Genomic DNA, 17542 nt, shown 5'->3' with positions numbered 1-17542 from the left:
CTCTGGTTCCCAGGAATTATTGCCTCGCTTCGGGACTCGGAGGTAACTAGCAACAATGGTTTGGGGAAAGTAATGACTATTTTCATGCCGGGGGAACAGTCTCTCTCAGAATGGTATGTGGAGTACTTGTGATCACGTCATGCTGGCAATCGCTCAAAGGTAGTTGGGCTTTAGGATCGGTGTTAAATTTGATTATTACCTTTTAGACCTTAACAGGGATCTTTTTTAAACGTTGAATTTTAGAGATTGCGTTGTGCTTTATAGATCTTTTTCACCGTAACTTAAAAAAAAACCCAGCCTGTAAGAATTGTTTAAATATTTAGAGTTCTAGGCTTTATTGTAATAAAGTTTGCTGTAATAATAGCTGGCTGCAGACAAGAAGTCTTATTTGTGTTGTGTTTATGAAACAGGCGTTTTATTTTACAATTTTCGGAGTCAGAAAGTGCTTATAATATAGCAACTTTATTTTAAAGCAGTTACCATCCTAACTGATGACTTGTAACATTATTTTTAGGAAGAGTATTATACTGAGGTAATTAAAGTTATTTTTCATCTCAAGATATACTTATCTGAATTTAATTTAGGCAGGTTTTTTTCTTTCTGTCATATATGCTAAACATTGAATTCTCTTGGCCAGCAGTATTGGTGTCTTATTCGCATGTGCCTTGTGAAACCAGATACTTGGATATGCATGTAGCTAATTTTGTAAATGCACTTATATTAAGCCATGACTACGCACTAAGTGCTATATAAAGGGTACTTGAAATCATTGACTCTTTGTTCTATGGCATTAACATATTTATTTTTAAAAAACAAAGGCTAGTAATTTTAGCTGTCTTATTTGGGTTTTTCTCCTTTATTGGCTTTTTAAAAAATGTGACTTAGGTAGTCTGTTGGTACGCTGTATTTGAAAGATATATTAAATCTTACTCTTTTTATATTCTCACCTTAGAAGGCAATTTACAAAACACTGTTGCTCGGTTTTCTCCATGGATAGCAACTAGTAAACTGAATATAACTATAGTTTACTACAGTTTACTAGCTCTAAAGGTTGCCATGGTGGTTTTTGTATCATGTATATTTTAAAAACTTGGAAACATTTTACAATTGAATAGTATTAAAGAAGAATTAAGCGATGATATCACTATAGAATTGCCAAGAGGTTAATTTTAATAAATGTGTCATCAAGCACATAGATTAAGTAGCATGTAATCAGGTCAGGGCTTTGTTTATTTATTCATTCACTCATTTTGCTGCCCATTCCTGAAGGCTCTGAGTGGCTAATAAAGTCAATTTACAGAAAAATGAAAATAATGATTCAGCCTTTCCAAATGCATATAAAAATAAAAAGGACAGAAATTAAAACAAAAAACACAAACACCATGTGACTGTGAACACCACCTTCAATTACAACCCCACCTCCTCTTATGCAAGACAGAACAAGTAGGCCTTCACAATTTTCCTAAAGCCTAAGCAGAATGCTGTGAAGAATTGATTTGTGAATTAGCTTGATTCTTGAATAAATAATTCTACCGGAGAAAATATTCCTTTAATTAAACTTTTGTCTTTGATATAAGGTTTTGTAATATAAGTATATATGCATTTGTCCATAATCTATATTACAGATAAGAAACATAGCTTTTGTGTTAAAACATCAGTCATTTCAGTTATGACTTATTTAAGCCAAATAAGTGGTCCACATGTTGCATTAAACTATATAGTACAACCTAAATGGCTAGTTGCACAGATAATGTCAAAGCATACAATTTATATTATGGCTGTTAGAAACCAGTTATAATCTGGCAAGTTTTGTCTTAGCCAGATGGCATAGGATAATTTTAGGATAATTGTTAATGTAATCTTATCAGAAGTTCCATTGAGTTTAATGGAGCTTATTTACAAGTAATGGATAATTAATTAATTACAGCTAGTTTTTATTTTTAAAGCTTATTAAGATAAGGAATTATTTCTAGAGAAAAACACATATACTTTTAGTATTTTAAAGACTTTATGTCATGAAATATATCCTCCAGCACATTGATAGCAATTGACATGAAACAACAATGCTCATGTAAGCAAGGAAAATCTGAAGCATTCATATACATCAATATTTTTGAAAGGCTGCTAACATATATAAAAATAGAGATTACAACATGTTTATTTGGTGAGCATTTTGGCACAAAAAATATAGATTTTAGTTAAAATCTCAGTTAAACAGTATTTTACTTTTCTTGCATTTTAAAAGAATGCACAAGCAGAGCAAAACTATGCAATCATTCACTTTCAATTTTTTACATTATTCTACGTGTCTAGTGAGGAAAATCACATGTTTTTGTGGAAAAGCTTGAATCTATATATAGCAGTACCAAAAAAAAACTTTAAGTCTAGTAGTTTCTTTACAACAGAATGAGATTATATATCTGATGAAATGATCAACATGTTAGAGAAGTGAGAACTGACACTTAGAGGGGTAAAATAAAATTATAGCATATATCTTTCCTTTGTGATTTCTTAAAAACCAACTAGTCTGAAGAAAGAGAAAGGATTGGAATGGTTGTGTAGTCCAATACTTAAAATTCTCTTTTTTTAATGGTCCTTTCATGAGTTAGGTTCAGGTTTGTAATTTAGGGACCTCTTATCCCTGTGCTTTCTCAAAAAAACTTCCTTTCTCAAAATGTAGTTGTTGACCAAAGACTCTGAATTATCTATATTATCTAATATTTCATATCCAGGACATTACAGTGTGCTGAGATACATCTTATGAAATCTTTGCAAATCAAGAGAGGGTCAGCCTATTCTCCAAAGCATCTGAAGGCAGGACAAGAAGCAATGAATGGAAACCAATCAAGGAGAGAAGCAACCTAGAACTACAGAGAAGTTTCCTGACAGAATAATGAAACAACTTGCGTCCAGAAGTTGTGGGTGCTCCAACACTATAGACATTTTAAAGAAAGGATTGGACAACCAGTTGTCTGAAATGGTATGGGGCAAGGGGGTCAAACTCACGGTGTCATGTCGTTATGTGACATATCATGCCTTTTTTCCCTTTGCTAAACCGGGGGTAGGCGTGGCCAGTGCGTGACACATCCGGCCTGTGGGCCGCGAGTTTGACACCCCTAGTATAGGATTTCCTGCTTGAGCAGAAGGTTGGACTAGATTTCCAAGGTCCTTTCCTATTCTGTTAAATCCACATTGTACACACAAAACAGCCAAATGTATTAGCCTGCTGGCTAGCCCATGTAGGTATAGTAAAATTCCTTATTTATGCCTTGTTAAAGACATACAAAAATGTATTACATTCTCATAACCATGGATTTATCTGTCAAGATGGCCAAAACAGTTCTGCCAGAAATTTTTTTTTTATCATTTTTATCCTACTTCTATTCTTTTTATAAGACAGCAAACTTAGCAATACTTTCTCCTGCTAATTTTCTACAACAACCCTCTGAGGTGGATTGGGCGGAGAGAGTGACTGGCCCAAAGTCACCCAGCTGCCTTTCATGCGTTACTTAGAAAAGTATTTTGGCTTAGTGTACTCTATGGATTCAACCTATTATGATTTATGTTACAAAACCCAATACAGAGTGTATATTCATGCTATAGTCACTATGCTTGTTCTGTGTTGCTTTAAAAAAAAAACACACAAATGTACATTTTCTTTTTTTTCTGAAAGGTGGATATCTACCTCCTAAAGTAAGGATGATTCCTGGTATTAGGATACAATCCAGGCAGTTCTGTTTTAGGCGTTTGCATATTAACATATGGATATTGCTACTTTTACTGGCTGAATTTATTAATATTCTTTTATGGTAATAGTTTTATTTTTTAATTTAGGCAAACTACCCAGAGTAGTATGATAGGATCAGTTTAGAAATCATGTAAATTTTTTAAAAATAGTTTTCCCAAGTATTGTTATTCTTCAAGTAATAAGTTGACATTGTGATTCTTGTTGATGTAAGCATCATGTATTTAGTTTAGTTTAGTAAATAATTGGTTTTGTAAATAATTGGTTTTTAGAACTTGGGGAGAATTCGTGCATTGGGTTTTAGAATTAGAATTATTTTTTATTGTAAATACACTTATATTTTCTATAACAATTATACAATCTTTTTTATTTTATAGATTCTATATTTAAAGAGTATTGTGTTAAAAGGATAAATTTATATTTTGGGGAATGAAATAAGGTATTTTGGTTGGCAGTAATTTGCATAATTGCAATTGTATATTTTTTCCACAATCAAAATAATTATAAAACTGGCTGCAGTAAGGGAGTCTGATCTTGAATTGAACATAAAATATTTCCTAACTTTGTATTAGAATTGATATAAGTAGAGTATCACAGGCAGATGTACAGCCTTTTTATTTTAGTTATTGAGCTTCTTGCAGTGATTTGTAGCCCTTTAGTGTTGAATCTGCCAAACTGAAATAAGGTTTTTGTCTTCATAATGAAAATTACCAAATCAATTTTTAGTTCAAAGCTGTCAAAAGGTTGAAGATTGAGTTGTTTGTGGAAGAGAAAATATATCTTTGAGACCCTGTCATATTAGCATTGAGTCAGTAAGTAGTTAATGGAAGAGACATTTTTACTGTGGCTTGACAGCATTGTATCAACGTGTTGCAGTGAAAATAGGCCTTTTGACAAAGGATCACATGTTCTGCTCTAAATATCACATGTGTTTCAATGCTTCTACAATATGTTGCAGTTAATGTGGGATTATAGTTTGGCTGTGTTGTGTTGTGCTGATCATTTTGATTTGTTTTTCCATCTTCAGAAGCACTGTAAAATGCTCTCCTCCTGGTACCGTTTGTTCTGATTATTTAACCTACTTAATATATGCCTTTGGGCAAGATAAAATGGAAAAAAATTAGGCAGATGTGTTTTGAACTGCTAGAAGTGTAGGTTCTGTGCCAAAGATGCAGATACAAATGTTGAAATATGTTTCAAAAAATCAGATATCTGATAGAAGAATGGCTAAACTTTTTAAAAGGTAATTTTAAAAATTGGATCATCCCAGAAGAAAGATTAGTATCTGATCAAATTTGGTTTAATCCTGAATATATGCTTTAAACAGTTGTATTATTAGTAGAATGTTGTGTTTATAGCAGAGTAGTTTAGACATGCCTATTCTAGTTTGTTTATTTTCATAAATCTACAAAAGACATTTACGTGAATACCTTCCTTCTGATTGTTGGCTTGCCCAATGTAGTAGACATTTTTGTGTATTGGTATATGAGTTGGTGACATGTTCTTCTGCATGAATTGGTTGCAATTTATGTGTGTTAGCATGCCTTCAACTACTTTCCCTGAAGCAAAAGTGGAGGCATGGATAGCACGCCTAGACTGGAGTTGTTTCTAAAGAATCTTGTTTTTCGTACTCATCTGTAGGGGGAAAATTGTTAATAAGCTACAGCTTTTGCTTTGCTCCGAATACGTCTTTTTAATGGATTAAAACAGAATAGGCAACTGTTAAGGAGTTGGAAACATCAACTTTAACATTCTTGTGGGGGAGGAAATAAGAATGGCTGGGATCACAGTGATGATGTCATAATGTGGAAATAAGACATATAAGACAAATAAGATTTTAAGAACGTTTGAATGTCGGTTTAAGTTTTCTTTTACTTTGGGTAATACGCACATTTTTTAAAAAAATAATGAAGGCTTGCATGCAGTTTTCCCATGATTTTAAAATGAAAATCAGTAAGAAATTACACTGCCCCCATCATTTGGTAATTTCAATGACACATTAATGAAGTTTTCAGGATATTGCAGCGGGAAAAAAGTGAGGTGAGACTATGTTTGAATCATCCCTAAATTAGGTTTATTTAAGAAAGCTGAATATATTTTAAGAGCCTGATAATAGCTTTTATCTATGTATATAAACTGTTAAAAAGTTTCTCCCTGACTCTGCTGAGGATGCAATAAGTTTGGTTTGGTTTGGTTTGTAGACTGCTTTTCGCTATGTTTAAGCAGAACGTGGGTCCCTGTTTTGCTTTGTTTCTCAAAATCTTTCTCTGGGTTGGGGAATTCTATAAAAGCCAAACTAAGGATTATACCAGAGGCATATCTAACAGTATCTGAACAATACATAGACCCATTGCCATTGGAAAGAAAAAAAAATTGCAGGACCATTTAAACCTTTTTTCTTCAGTTGTGTTTACGTTTAGAATTGTTCCTCCAAGTTCTCTTTATTGTGTAAACAGTGGGGAAATATCTAACAGAAGAAATGGACAAGAATTAAGCAACTTCTCTACTTGTACTATTTTCCTGTTTCTGCTGCTGGTCTTTTGTGGCTGCTTTTCTTTTAATTCCATCTGGGCACACACGTAGACTCAGCTCCCATGTAATATCTACTTAGGCCTTGGGAAGGGAGGGGGAAAAGGTGCCTGGAAACTAAAACATAGCAACCTACTGGTAGTACAGCCAATGTAGGTGGGATTTTTTTTTTTTTATTGAAAGTTGCCATGGATACACTTACATCAACATGGGTGGATCTATAGCCATGATGTTATGGCCTTGGCCTTTGCTGTCTAGGAACACTGCTGTTCCTGTTCTCTAGATTGCTGCCCTTTCCCCTCCCATTTGAGATGGTGGTTGGGCATAAGATTGGTTGACTTTCCCAGTGGGCAAGATTTGATCTTAAAGAGGGGAGAAATCTAAGGTTGGCTTATCCTGCTAGCTTTTTATGTTAAAAGGGGACAAACTAAAATGAATATTGATGAAGATTAAATAATATTGAACAGGCCCACACAACTAGGTATTCTTCCTAGATTAGAGCTGTTCTTATTCTATTCCTTTCCATTACTTCTACCATATATATTTCCTCTTATTGCTCATAATTAAGTGGAAGAGATTAAAGGAAAATTAAACCCTCTCTTAGGGAAAAGACAGAAAGAGGCAAACATCTCTCTGTCAGTACTTGCATTTCTTGCTAACAGTTTTTAAGCCAGCAGGATGTGGAACATTTGAAATACTCTGAATGAAAATGCATCTATTGAAATGTACTATAATATACAGCTTTACTAGATCCTTATATGTACTGAAATCACATGATAAATTATGTGGCAGTGGGGATCTGTTTATAAGAGTAGAAAGATTGCCTGTGTGGTGACAAGGGAATTGAAGCCTCTGGTCCCTGTTATTCTCCTCCTTGCAACTTCTTGCAAACTGCATCGATTTCTCCCAGTTTAAGTTTCCCTGTATCTGAATTTGGTTGTGGATAATTTCTTAGCTGTTGGTAAGGAGAAGCTCTAGTACATTCTACTGCCACTAGGCACTTTTCTTCTGACCTCCCATTGCCTTAATAAGTGATTGAGGTAGTCTGGATTTAAACTTGGACATGCTGTCGTCATGCATAGTTTCAGTTTGTGTATCAGTTTTGCTTGGTTTAAATTGAATCATGTCAAAAACTTGCAGACCAGAGAATATGTATTTGAATTTGACTGGAAGAAAGAAACTTAAAATAACAATTATTAGGCAAAGATATTTGAGTATAAAAATAAGTGGTCTCTAAGATTACCTTATACAAAGGCAGGCTATTTATTTAGATCTCTCTTGTTGACTCAAATAATAGTGGTCCTTCATTATTTGAAACAAAAACTACTCTTCCCTAGCTCTTCAATTTAAGATATTGAGATACTTTATCGATTTATACACCACTCAAAGTTGCACAACAGGTGGGAAGCATATAAATTTAATATATGAAAATAAATATATCTTGGTTTAAAACAGACTAACGTTCTTTACTATGTGTTCTTTTCACTGGATATTTATAAATATGCTCCTAGGAAACAATAAGCCTATTCCATTCCAAATGCAAATTTGAATTGTCCTGTGTAATATGAGGGGGTTTTTAATGTAAAAATGAAATGTGTGTCATGTAATGGCTTTTTTGTTACTTTTGAGAATCATCTGCATTATAAATTCAGTTCCACTAAACCAACTTGCTACTTAGGGCAGGAATCCTAATTCCATTCCTGACTTTAGCAAAGGGGAAAATTTCCAGTGATGGAGCACCCAAAATTACAAGAGATGCAACTAATGTTTAAAACAGTGGTACAGAAATTGGTTAATTAGCCCCAAGGGAATAATTTGGACATATCCTGGGGATAATGGAGCAATTTGTTACTGTTTATAAGTGAAGGACCCAGTTTGGGACTGTTGCTGTCAAAACTATTGTGTACAATGTTTTTATTTGAGATGGGGAAAAGAAGGAATGGGTGAAATAGCATAAGAACCATTGACTTAATAGCTCTCATGGTCAGAAAATTGTTCCTTATTTTGTTTTTGGATTTCTCTCTATAAACCTTCTACCCATTAGTATTTAACTGTGATAATATTTTTTTTTTGACTTACTTATTTAAACAACAGATAAGAAAGTATTACTGTCCACAATCACTCTCCATAACCAAAAAATGGGTCCAGGGATGGGATTCTACTGGTTCAAGCGAAATGGATGTTAAAGTTCCATTGAACCGGTATTTGAACTGACCGGCTGGCCCTGCCCACCCCGCCTCTCCCAGAAGTCTCCACCTGTCCATTTTTGATGCAGGTAAGTACAGGGTCTGCACAGAGGCTCTGGGAGGGGGAAAAACGGGCCTTCCAGAAGTCTGGAAAAGTTCTCCACTGAGCCGGAGGGAGAATCCAGGATGGATAGTCTCTAGTCTTGTAGCTCTGCAGACCGAATTGAAAAACTGAGGACACCCCCCCTGGTAAAAGTCCCCAGTTCTTCACTCGGTCTCAGCATGTTCAGACCACCCTTTAAGGGCTCCGAATAGTTAATATTGTAGAAGAATCACCCCCTGGATTGAGTTTTTTCTCTTCAAGAGGCTTAGAGCAGGTTTGACAGCTAACTGGCTTGCTGGTTAACACTTTCGTTTTTTGCGGGTGTTTTTACTGCCTTTTAAAAAAATTCTTGGCTGGTGGACTGTTTATTTTGGAATTGTGATTGTAAATTTGGTTGGAGGTGCCCCTGAAAGCCCGTGTGGCCCGGGCTGGGGTGGCGGGAGTCAGTGTCTTATTCAACTCACTTTCTCCCGGTCTGTTCATATTGATCTGTGCTAGCTGCGAAAACTATGAGGCGCTTCTGCCCCTTTTTGGCGTTGGTGGCCATTTCAGACGTTTCAGGACAATTCTGCAGTTTGTCTCCAGGATTGTCCCTTGGGGGTGGTACTGGCCATCTGGATTGAATCTTGATCCCCTCTCCAGTCACCAGAGCACCGTGGCAGCTGTGAGATGCTTGAGACTGCCAAATTGATTGCGGTACAGCCAGCACTGGCTTGCAAGCCTCTGATCTGTCAGGGCTTGTAGCAATTTTAAAGAGTCAGCCATTTTTTTCCCTTTTTGCTTTGACTCTTGCCTTAAATTGTGAAACTGTGCTGAGCTCACCACTTCTGGGTCACACTAGCCTCCTGAAGTGGTGGACAGCTGCTGTGACCAAAGCAGACAGCTTTAGATCAAATAAATTTTGTTTTTATTTTTATTTTGCCCCTTTTTTCCTTTTCTCTCTCCCTGTCAGTGACAATTATTTTTGGCAGGCTCAAAATGGCCACCAGGGGAGCTGGTCAAGAATTATCAGCTCCTCAGCAGAGTAGGGAGAGAGCTGCAAGGGGATCAACTGTGGCAGCGCCATCACTTGAGACTTTCAAGAAGAGATTGGACTGCCACTTGTCAGAAATGGTGTAGGGTCTCCCGCTTGAGGGGGTTGGACTAGATGACCTACAAGGTCACTTCCAACTCTGTTTATCTGTTATCTGTTAACTAAGTCCAGGTCTGCTGGGCTGAAGGGAGCAGCTAGGATCAGAGCTAGGACCCTAGCCCCTAAAAGACCCTCTAGCGGATAGACAGGCCAGGCATAGACAAAAAGCCCTAGACACGGAGTTTGATAAGGTAGTGAGAGACTCCAAGATGGCTGAAAGCAGAGCCATCTCTCCTCTGCTCCCACAAGATGGCTGGCAGCACAACCAATTGGCAGATAGACAATATTTGACTGCCTGATCTCCTGGTGGCTCAAGTACTCAGGATTTGCAGGGAAACCTCCAAAACAAGGCAAAAGCCACTCATAATAATTGTAAAATAATAATCATAAATAAAAAGCCACCACAAGGATTTTTGATTGCTGCACCTAGAAGCCAAGCCTCCAGCAGAACCAGACCTATGTCTGAAGCCACCTTTTTCCCTATAGTGGCTGGGTTGCAGCCTAAGGAGTCCCACAGGCAAGAGATGGGGCGTTGGTTCTTACCTGATACGCTTCTTTTCGTAGAGCTGTTGAGAGTGTCCAGGTTGGGAGGAGCTCCAGTCTCGGCTCTTCCAGGCTGAGCTTGGGTGAGGAACGCCCCCTCACCGTCACGTGGTCCTCGGGCGCTCCCAGGTTTTTGCACAGGACGAGAAGGAAAGTCCTGTTCTCATCACACTCAGGAAAAAATATATTAGATTGCTCGGTCGAACAGCCAGGTTTCCCACCAGACGGCCTACGGGTGGGGCTGGACACTCTCAACAGCTCTACGAAAAGAAGCGTATCAGGTAAGAACCAACGCCCCTTTTCCATAGAGCTGTCTCGAGTGTCCAGGTTGGGACATACCAAAGCTTGGCTAGTCCTGCGGGTGGGGCCCCGTCTGGTATAGAATCTCTCCTGGAACCCTGATGACCCGCTGGAAGGCATGCCCAACAGGAGAAAACCCTGGATATTGGAATGTCTCAACAAGGGGCCTAAAGAGGAGGCGGAGCTATCCGGGAGGCAGTCCCGCCAAAGAGGCCAACAGGTGTGCACTGGGACCGGGATTCAAGAAACTGGGAAGATCGACCCGTGCGGGGAATTCCCCTGGGAGAACTCTGGGACAGAGAGAAGGAGGGGAGCGCAGAGATCTGTGTGAGGCCCGGGAGCGCAAGAAGGACCCGGCTAGCATTGAATGAGGGTAGATGTGTTGCCGACCAGTTGCCCAGGGCAGGGTGAGGAGGACAAGAGTGCTCCTGGGATAGGAGCCTGTTGCAAGCAGGGGTTAAAGGTCGGAGTAGAGATAGGCCTTCTCGCACTCCTTCCTCTTTTTTTTTTTTTTTTTTAAAGACAAGCGCCTGAGGGCGACTGCATTATCGAGAACGACGGAGCGAACCTCTCCCGGATCCCGGGAGGGCTTCCTGGAAGGATTACCTCCGGACCCATCCGGCTCCGCTCGGTAGGGAGATCTATAGGGAGAGGATCGGTAGTATCTGGCAAAGGAGGAGGAATGAGAAGAACCCTGGCGAGGAGAGGGGGAGCCTCTGAAGTCGGACCTCCTAGAGAGGGAAGGGAGGTACTTGCGCTTGTTCGGGTCTCGGCCAGGAATGGGTCGAGAACCGGTCCAAATAACTTCTCCCCAGAGATGGGGGCTGTTGCTAGCTTAGTCTTGTTTTTAACATCCGCTTGCCAGTGGCGGAGCCAGAGTAGACGGCGGGCGGTAACCTGGGACGAAATGGCCCTGGTGGAGAACTTTGCCGCCTGGAAGGTGGCGTCTGCCGAAAAACTTCGGCGCGGCCAGGATCTTGGCAATGTCCTGGTGCGCCCTGAGATTGGCTGTGGGGACATGTTGCTTGAGCTGCTGGAGCCACTTGATGGAAGACCTGGTGAAAAACGACGCGGCAGTGGAAGCCCTGACTGCCCAAGCGTCAGAGAGGTGGCGCGGCACAGGGCCAGTTCAGCTCGCTTGTCCTCGGGCTGGAGAGCATCGAGTGAGTCGCTGGGAGTAGAGTGGGAAACCAGGCCTACCACGGGCTCGTCCACGGGGAGGGGGTCGAGCAAGGTGGAGAACTGCTGTTCCAGGTTAAAAAACCGCTTGTCCTGGGCGTTGGGGGAGGGGGCCCCGAGGAGGCCAGCTGCCTAGAAACCATGTCTGAGAATATGGGCGGGACAGGGATCACCTCAGTTTCCGCCACGGGCTGAGAGAAGAGAGAGTCGGGAGGAACCCCTGCCGCCGCTGGGTTGGGTGGGGAGGGGGTTCAGGCCCGAGGTGGTCCTGGCTTTGAACAGGAGGGACCTAAATAGGTGCGGTTTAAAGAGCCCTAGAAGCGGGCTGACCTGGAGGAGGCCCTCGTCCTCCGACATGTCCCCTTCTAGGGGACCTGTTCCCGAAAAGAGTTCACTGCCTATGAGGGACCTCATGTCAAGGTCCTGCTCGTCCCCAAAGAGGGAAGGGTCCCGGGTTCTTGGGCCTCCATTCCCTCCAACTCCAAAGGTAAGGTTAAGTCCTCTTGGGGAGTTGCCTGACCATGCGAGGCCGCTGATCCTAGGGCCTCGGGGCCGCGAGCCGAGGAGCCAGGCCGGCCAGCTGCTGCATCTGTTGCGCTACCCTTTGCCGGATGGCCAGCTCCATAGCCTGCATTAGGTTTTCGGGTATTTCCGCCATGGGGAGAGACTCCTCCGGGCGCAGTTCTACAGCAGTGGTGGGCAAGGTGACCTCAGGGGCCTGTCCAGGCTGTGGGGAGAAGCAGAAGCAGGAGGGGAGGGGAGAGGAGGATGGGTGGAGGTTGATGGAGCGGAAGGGTCCCGGGGCACAGAGCTTGACTCCTGAGAGCGTCTGTCAATTTCCCTTCGAGGGCCCTGTGTCGCCTGAGGGCATCCCTTTGGGAAGCTTTGGATGGTTCCTGTGCCTGTTTGCGCAGGTGGTGGGATTTGGCCTTGGCCTTCAGAGAAGTGCCAAGAGGTATTGTCGTCTGCCATCTGGAGAGGAGAGAAAAAAGGAAAAAAAATTTTTGGTTAATGCGAGGCGGTTAACGGGTCTGGGTACAGCCTAAGCAGAGGCTGGAACTCCCAGTGCTCGTGTTGCACCCCTTTTTGTCAAGGTCACAGAATTGTTCTGTAACGTGTTGGGAAGTAGGGCCTAGCCCGGGGGCCAATCAGCTAGAGTAAACGCCAAGGTGTCCCTGCCGGGCGAACCGGGGAAGGGACATGGCAAGCAACTAACTCCTTTGTTGGGAGAGAGTATGAGCCAGAGACCAAGGCAGGATTGCAAGGTATTTGAGCAGTCCCAGGATCTGCCCAGGAGTCAGGGAAACAATGCGGCCTACTGGTAGGCCTCTGAAAAAAAGAAAACCAATGACCCTGGGGCCGCAGGCAGAAGGAATAATGTAAGCTGAAACCAGGTCTGGATGCGGCCTACGGAGGCCGGGAATCCCAACGCACGTTCCACGCCCCCTTTTAGTCAAAAAATTTTTTTATGTTTAAAATAGAGGTTTGAGTGCGAACCAGGGCCTAGCCAGAGACCAATCAGCCAGAAGGTGACGCAGGCAGCTACCCTGCCGGACGGACCGGGAAGGGGTGGGGAGGCAGAGCTGCTACTTCGCCTGCTGGGGAAAAAGGCTGCAGGGCCAACAGACCCTATTTCTGCAGGAGGCCTTTGGTAGAATGAAGGACAGGCTGAGACGAGGGAATCCCAGGCTGCCTAATAGTCAGTTAAGGCTGCGGCCTGTAAAAGGCCTCTAGTAATGGCGGACGGCCATGCGGCCACTCCCAAGATGGCGGCCGTTCAGGGCACACCCAAGATGGCGGCCGTTCCAGGACACACCCAAGATGGCGGCCGTTCCAGGGCCCACCCAAGATAGCGGCCGTTCCAGGGCACACCCAAGATGGCGGCGGTCCAGGACACACCCAAGATGGCGGCCGTTCCAGGGCACACCCAAGATGGCGGCCGTTCCAGGGCACACCCAAGATGGCGGCGTTCCAGGGCCCACCCAAGATGGCGGACGCCACAGGGGGCCCGAGATGGAGGCCGCAAGTAACGGAGGCAGCCCCAGCGGCGGTAAACTCCCAGGGAAGATTAGAGCCTTTGGGAGAGCCAGGGAAGCATACCCTGGGCTAGAAGGCGTTCGCGGGGGAACGGCGGGTAAGGCGAGGAGAGGCAGGCAGAAAGCGAAGCGGCCTCGCGCGGAGCGATGGCGGCAAACAAAGCGGGGAGCGCTCGAAGCGCTCGTTTCTCCCCCTTAAAAAGCGGCTCGGATATTAAAAATACTCCCTGGGAGTTCAAACCTGAGTTCCTGCGCTGCCTGCCGGTGATCCACGTGAAAAGTGATGAGAGAAGAGGCCTAGAATGCTGAACGACCGGAGCAAGAGAAAAACAGCCTGTTAGCCACGAGGCTGAGCAAAAAACTGGGGAGCGCCCGAGGACCACGTGACGGTGAGGGGGCGTTCCTCAATTTCAAGCTCAGCCTGGAAGAGCCGAGACTGGAGCTCCTCCCAACCTGGACACTCGAGACAGCTCTATGGAAAAGCCATCCTTCATGAGAGCCTGGATCTCCCAAACACTTAGACAAGAATTACAGGCTGAAGTCAACCAGCTGCGCCAGCTGCCTGGTTTGGACACCAACAGAGGCGTTCCTTGGGGCAGGCTTATGCAGAACAGCTGATCTACTTCAGAAATCGTTCTGCATCCCCTTCGGAAAGAAGCCAGTCTTACGTTTCCGAGAGGGACCTCCTTCCAGAGAGGGCTTTTCGGACGGGTAGTCAGAGGTAACAGGTCTCCCCTCCTTTAAGGACCTTTTCCAGCTGGCTCTCTTCAAGGCTCTTCTGGTTAAGGCTAAGAGCACGGCTCATCTTAAAAAGGGACAAGGTCACCTGAGATCTTCCCCCAGAGGGGGAGGATCAGGAAGATTACCTATTCACTGAGAAAACATCTGTGGTGGACGCTGTTCCTGTGCCCCAGACATTATGAATGTGATTAAAAAGCAGTGGGAGTCCCCTGGCGGGTATACTCACCACAGTGGGTCTGAGTCTACCTTATTTAATGGGTGGCTGTGGCAGCTGCAGGGGAGAATCCCACCTGATGACCTCAGGGTACATCAGGACTTAAGTAAGACAATAGCCACAGCTCAATCGACAGCTAATGTCACCCTCACATCAACCAAAATTTCTTCCAGAGCCATGGCCTCATCTGTAACAGCACATAGGCTCACCTGGCTAAGAAATTGGCAGATGGACGCCAGAAACAAATGGAAGCTGGTGTTTGCTCCCTTCAAGGGAGAGAGGCCTTTTGGGAAGGCCCTAGATCCCTTTTTTTGATGGAAACCAGGGACAAGTGAAAGATTCTGCCCTCCCAGGAGAGGTGTTTTGATTACAGGTCTCCACCCTACTAAAGAAAGCCCTCCTTTAAACGGGAAGCTGGGGCAAGCTTTCCCTGTCAAAGTATGCCCTTCTTCCAAAGATCCTCATCTCAGGCTGATAGACTGGCCTTTGCCACTAGAGGGCATCAAAGGCAAGATGACAGAAGATCCTTTCGGGGTTTCAACAGACCTTTCAGATGCAACAAGTGACACGCAAGCCTCCTCTCCCAGAGGGAGCCGTCTGGGACTGTTCTGGCAGAGCTGGGAACAGATCACGACGGACACTTGGAAACTGACAATTTTATGGTCAGGTCTCTCTCGGGAGTTTCTTTCCTCTCCCCCAGTGCCTTTGTGTGCTGCCCCATCTCAAGGGACCCCTCAAGGAGGGATCTCGTGGAATTGGTGATCCACCATCTGCTGGACACTCGAGCCATCCAGCTGGTTCCTGGAGACCAGGAGAGAAAGGGGTTCTATTCAATTTGGTTTGTGACTCCAAAGGCCTCGGGGGATGGGGGTGGCGAGCAATCCTCAACTTGAAAGGGCTCAACAGGCATCTAATCTACCAAAGATTCAAGGTGCACTCCCTCCACTCTATCCTACAGGGCCTGCGGGAGGGAGATTTTTTTGGCTTCGGTAGACCTGACAGAGGCCTGCTTCCATGTGCCCATGGACTGCACCATCAGTTCCTGAGGTTTTGCTATAGCGGCCACCATTTTCAATACAGGGCTCTCCCGTTCAGCCTGTTATCAGCCACATGGACTTTTACCAAGCTCCTGGTGGCCATAGCGGCATACCCCAGATCCTTACCCATAAGGATCCAATGCTATTTGGATGACATCCTGATTGCATCTTCTTCCAGATCCCAGGCGGAGGAGGATATGATGTCAACAATCAGATCCTTCGAGACCATGGTTCTCGATAAACCTGGAAAAATGCCACCTAGTACCATTGACCCGTCTCTTGCATTTGGGGGCTATCATAGACACCTTAACTGCCCAGGTCTTTATCCCACAGGAGCACTGAGACAAAATAAGGGACGTCACATCACAGATCCTGCCTGCCAGAGAGGCACCTATCATCTTGCTGTCTCAATGTCTTGGCAAGATGATATTGTGCATCGGGATCGTCCCATGGGCCCGCTTCCATGCCCTAACCTTGCAGTGGTTCCTGCTCCCCTACCAGAAGGCAGGCAGGAGCGACTCACCAAGTAGGGTTTACATCCCCTTGCTGGTTCTTCATTCTCTCCATTGGTGGCATTCCTGAGCAGGGTCGCTTGTACAGGGAGCCCCAGAGGATTACCATCACCACCGATGCCAGTTCGTATGGTTGTGGGGAGCCCACCTGGGACTCCAGGTTAGGTGGTCACAGGAGGAGCTTGCCCACAACATAAATTGGTTTGAGCTCAGGGCTGCCCGCTTAACTCTCAAGCATCTAAGGCAGAAGGTGATGGGGAAACAGGTTCTCCTCACAGACAATGTGGCCACCAAGGCCCACATAAACTGGCAGGGGGTACTCGCTCCAGATCTCTAATGCAGGAGGTGACTCAGTTGTGCAGGTAGGCGGAGAGACACCGGTTGTCCCTGCGAGCAGAAAACATCTCAGGAGTTTCCAATGTGCAAGCAGATTGGTTGAGCAGGGCCACGAGTTGACCAGTCGAAATGGCGACTGCATCCCAGTCTGTTCCAGGAGATTGCGGAACGGTTCAGCCATCCAATTCTGGGGACAATCAGAAAGGTACTGACAGAGAGGGCGGAGGTTCTGTTGGTAGGCCCTTTCTGGCCCAGGCGCCCATGGCTTGCTGACCTGGTGGGCCTGTTGATCGCCAGACCCTGGAGAATTCCCCCGCATAGGATCTCCCTCAGCCAGGGCCTGATCGAGCACCCAGATCCAGCCTGATTTTGGTTGACCATCTGGTGCTTGAGCGGGTGCTCATGAAACAGGAGAAGTTTTCTAGAAGGGTCATTCAGACCATCCAGGCAGCCAGAAGACATTCCATGACCAGGATATACGACACATCATGGAGGATTTTCTGCGGCTGGTGTGCCAGTCACCTATTGGAACCTACTGCTGTGTTTGTGGTAAATGTGTTAGAGTTCCTGCAGTACGGGTTGGACAGAGGTCTCGCCCTCAGTACCTTGAAGAGACAGGTGCCGGCCTCTTCCTGTGCCCAGGAGAATCAGTGCACAATCAACCAGGAGTGCAGCGACCACTGCAGCCCGGGCAATGCAGGCTTTGGTTCTGGACTTTTGTAAAGCTGCGACTTGGTCATCTGTGACCCCTTTCATAAGACATTCTAAAATTCACTCTTTTGCCTCAGCCGAGGCGTCCTTTGGAAGATGAGTCCTGCAGGGCATTCATGTAGAAGTGGGGACCTCTGACCAATCCAGTTCCCTCCCGTAGGACAGCCATCAGCCAGCTTTGGTATGTCCCATCCTGGATTCTCCCTTTGGCTCAGTGGAAAAGGGGCCTTGGTCCTAC

The 17542-nt window shown here is 44.4% G+C and overlaps 1 protein-coding gene across 6 annotated transcripts in view; it reads left to right on the top strand.

Moving 5' to 3' along the window:
- Positions 1 to 17542, top strand: part of HIPK3 (homeodomain interacting protein kinase 3) — a 94142-nt gene that overhangs the window by 4041 nt on the left and 72559 nt on the right. The window contains exon 1 of one of the 6 annotated variants that reach the window (XM_087921186.1): positions 22 to 113. The exons of 3 other annotated variants lie outside the window; for them this stretch is intronic. The gene's annotated coding sequence lies outside the window, so the exon portion shown is untranslated. Of the gene's footprint in view, positions 1 to 21; positions 114 to 140; positions 160 to 2732; positions 2981 to 17542 lie in introns of those variants that run through there. 2 more of the 6 variants (XM_087921183.1, XM_087921185.1) reach the window with 2 other exon arrangements.

The sequence above is a fragment of the Pseudonaja textilis genome, chromosome 1 (genome assembly GCF_049901715.1).
Source record: "Pseudonaja textilis isolate UNSWEBS1 chromosome 1, rPseTex1.2, whole genome shotgun sequence".
Classification (NCBI taxonomy): Eukaryota; Metazoa; Chordata; class Lepidosauria; order Squamata; family Elapidae; genus Pseudonaja; species Pseudonaja textilis.
This window is presented reverse-complemented; position numbering and strand designations above follow the sequence as displayed.